This window comes from Prionailurus bengalensis, chromosome B3, assembly GCF_016509475.1.
Source record: "Prionailurus bengalensis isolate Pbe53 chromosome B3, Fcat_Pben_1.1_paternal_pri, whole genome shotgun sequence".
NCBI lineage: Eukaryota > Metazoa > Chordata > Mammalia > Carnivora > Felidae > Prionailurus > Prionailurus bengalensis.
The window spans coordinates 138,717,634-138,720,743 of NC_057355.1; the positions used below are offsets into that span (position 1 = coordinate 138,717,634).

Genomic DNA, 3,110 nt, shown 5'->3' on the forward strand with positions numbered 1-3,110 from the left:
GGATGGATGGATGATCCAGTATAGGCCTGAACTCACAAAGCAAGGACCAAATGACAAATAGTTGATCCCCATGTCCTGGGCTCAAGTCAACTTCTGCAGAGGCAGTAAAAAAAAATATTCACATACCGGCAGCGGGTAAAGCACACATTCCCGGGCCCCAGGCAAATACCACACTGTACCTTCCTTGGGTGTGTACAACTTCCTGTATCTGGAGCACCAGCTGGGAGAGAAGGTCATGTGACATCCATGGGCATTGACGTTATTTGCCTCTTACCTGAATTAACAGTTCTATTTTTCTTTTGCCTTTTTATTTTGGGGAAGGAAAAGTACTCTGCCTGAAGGCCTGGCTTCCCGGGAGTTTCCAGAAACTGATTTTCTAGAAATTGCCCAATGCCGCTAGAATCTATGCCATTGTTTAAAACTGACTTCTGCCAAGGGAAAGGACGAGGAGTCAGAGAATCGCAAAGAATCCCTGGATAGGACCTCAGAGATCAAGTCCAACCTGCCTCCCTCTGTAACGACTTTTTTTAATTTTTTATTTTTGTAATTATTTATTTTTGGGGGGGAGAGAGAGAGAGGCAGAACGTGAGTGGGGGAGGGGCAGAGAGAGGGAGACACAGAATCGGAAGCAGGCTCCAGGCTCTGAGCTGTCAGCACAGAGCCCGACGAGGAGCTCAAACTCACAAACTGTGAGATCATGACCTGAGCTGAAGTTGGATGCTTAGCCGACTGAGCCGCCCAGGCGCCCCCAGGACCTCTAAAACATCTGGCCCAGGGATCTCCCTGCTTCTGTTAATGGCGATGGATAACTTCTGGCAGATAATCTGGACAGAGGGTTTGCGCATCCACATCTCACACCCCCTTTGGGAAGGATTAAGAACAACAAAGATAACCGCAGTGTACCCCCCCACCCCCAGCCACTTGCAGGAGAGGAGTGTGATGGGGCCCCAGCCGGTGGGAAGCTGCCTTCTCTGGTCATGGTCGTGACCCGTGACACGTGCACAGCACTGTGGGTTTGGATGGCCCCTCTGCGGCCAGGGCTCAGCTGGTCTCCACAGTGACCTCATGAGGCCAACCGAGCAGGGTCATTTTTAGGTGGCGCTTAAAGCGGCCCAGACGCCATCCCAAGGTAGGGCAAAAGCACACTTTGAACTATACTTCTCACGGCCTGCCCACATCACCCACATGCGACTGGACTTGGGCTGTGGACCAGACGAACACTTAGCAATTTGGTATTAGTCACGTACACTTAGGTATTGTCGTGTTTACGTGACATTTTTGAAAAGATTTCGCCGTCGTATGAAACCTGTTGGGAATTTCAAGTTAATTTCAAGTAAGTCCAGTTAAGAGGCTATAGTGGGTCCTAGATAGATTAACCAATGGTGATTCTTCAAAAAGCCCAAGAATACTTCCCGGGCAGAGGGTCTGCATTATGATGTCACAAGGCTTCCCTGTAGCATGAAGACCGCCCCCGCCCCCGCAACCTCATTTATTCATTGAACAAACACTGGTTGAATGACTACCCATGCCCTGGCCCCATACTAGGACCCAACAGTGGACAAACCCCAGAATCTGCCTGTGAATCCCTGCTCAGGGGGTTGGACTTTGTCGTCAGGGCAGAGAGGAGCCTTTGGAGGACAAAACGGGGTCAGATTGGCCCTTTAGTTGTGGTGTGGAGAAAGGGTCGGAGGTGGAGGCTAGGAGCTCGGGACCCTGTTGGTCTCAGGGGCACGGGGGTAAAATGGTGGTAACCCACAGGGGTGCAGCGGCTGTAGAGACAGATTCTCTGCTGTTCAAGACGGTGGAGGTGACCGTACCTGTGGCTGGCTTAGGAATATTGTGGCGTCTGCTTCTAGTATTTGTGCATGTCTGTTACACCTACATTGTGCAAATTCCTCAGGAAGGCCTTGTAAGCAGGGCCACCCAGTTCATCTTTGTATTTCCAGGGCCCAACACGGCGCTGGACGGTCCTCAGTATTAGTGGCGTGTGTGACTCAACATGTTCTATTTAAACTTCACCCACCAGTAATTATTTTTTTTTAATTATTAAAAAAAATTTTTTTTTTACATTTATTTATTTTTGAGAGACAGAGAGAGACAGAGCACAAGTAGGGGAGGGGCAGAGAGAGGGGGAGACACAGAATCCGAAACAAGCTCCAAGCTCTGAGCTGTCAGCACAGAGCCCAACATGGGGCTTGAACTCACAAACCATGAGATCGTGACCTGAGCCCAAGTCGGATGCTCAACCGACGGAGCCACCCAAGCGCCCCACCAACCAGTAATTATTAAAACTCTTTGAGCCCCGGGCTCCTCAGAAGGGTCAGGGTCTCCTCCATGCCTTAGGAGCGCCAGCTCTCTGCCAATTTTTTTTCCTGCTGACTCTTCCCCAATGTTTTCTGTCTGCCTCTAGGAATCCCGTAGGACATGATGCAAAGGCTGGTGGCAGAGAGAGATGCTGAGAAGCAGAAGGAATCAGGCTCGAGCAAAAAGGAGGGAAGATACGTGGTGTGGTGGACAGTGGGCAGATGGTAATGGTCTGAGCTGTGTGACCTCAGGCACGTTCTTAACCTCTCTGGGCCTCTGTGCTTTTATCTGTAAGGTAAAAGAGTTCCTGCCTGGCAGGGTGGCTGTGAGATCAAAGACACATGTATAGAGAAGAGATGCTCCGGTGAGACTTCAGTAAGATTCAGATCATTTCTATGGCATAAAATGAACCACACTCAGAAGAAAAATTGTCCCTCAACTTGGAAGATTACCTATAATGTAAAATATTAATGTGTTCTCTGGGATTTTATTAATTTTTTTCTGGTATGTGTAGGTGTTGATGGGTGGTTTAAAAAAAAAAATCTGCTTCCCTAAGTAGACAGCACCGGATGTCCCAATTTCCACAAATAAAACCCTTCATTTCTTCCAGGTTTGAATAGTCAAAGGCTGCTTCCCTAGAGACAGTGCTGCTAATTTTTTTTTTTTTGCAGACATTAGAACACTATTTAAGGAGAGTATATTTTCCAGTAAAGCAAATGATGAACACCTTTTCCCCGGCGATGTGGGAGACGTTGGCAATATGGAGAGGTGGGGAGAGACAGGATGCTGTGGACCCAGCAAAAACA

At 48.6% G+C, this 3,110-nt stretch overlaps 1 long non-coding RNA gene across 1 annotated transcript in view; it reads left to right on the forward strand.

The window, feature by feature from the left end:
* Positions 1-2,789, forward strand: part of LOC122467984 — a 4,455-nt gene extending 1,666 nt beyond the window's left edge. The window contains exons 1-2 of the long non-coding RNA XR_006293124.1: positions 1-514; positions 2,411-2,789. The exon at positions 1-514 is cut by the window's left edge and continues 1,666 nt beyond it. This is a non-coding gene — a long non-coding RNA (uncharacterized LOC122467984). The remainder of the gene's footprint in view (positions 515-2,410) is intronic.
* The last annotated feature ends 321 nt before the right edge of the window (positions 2,790-3,110 follow it).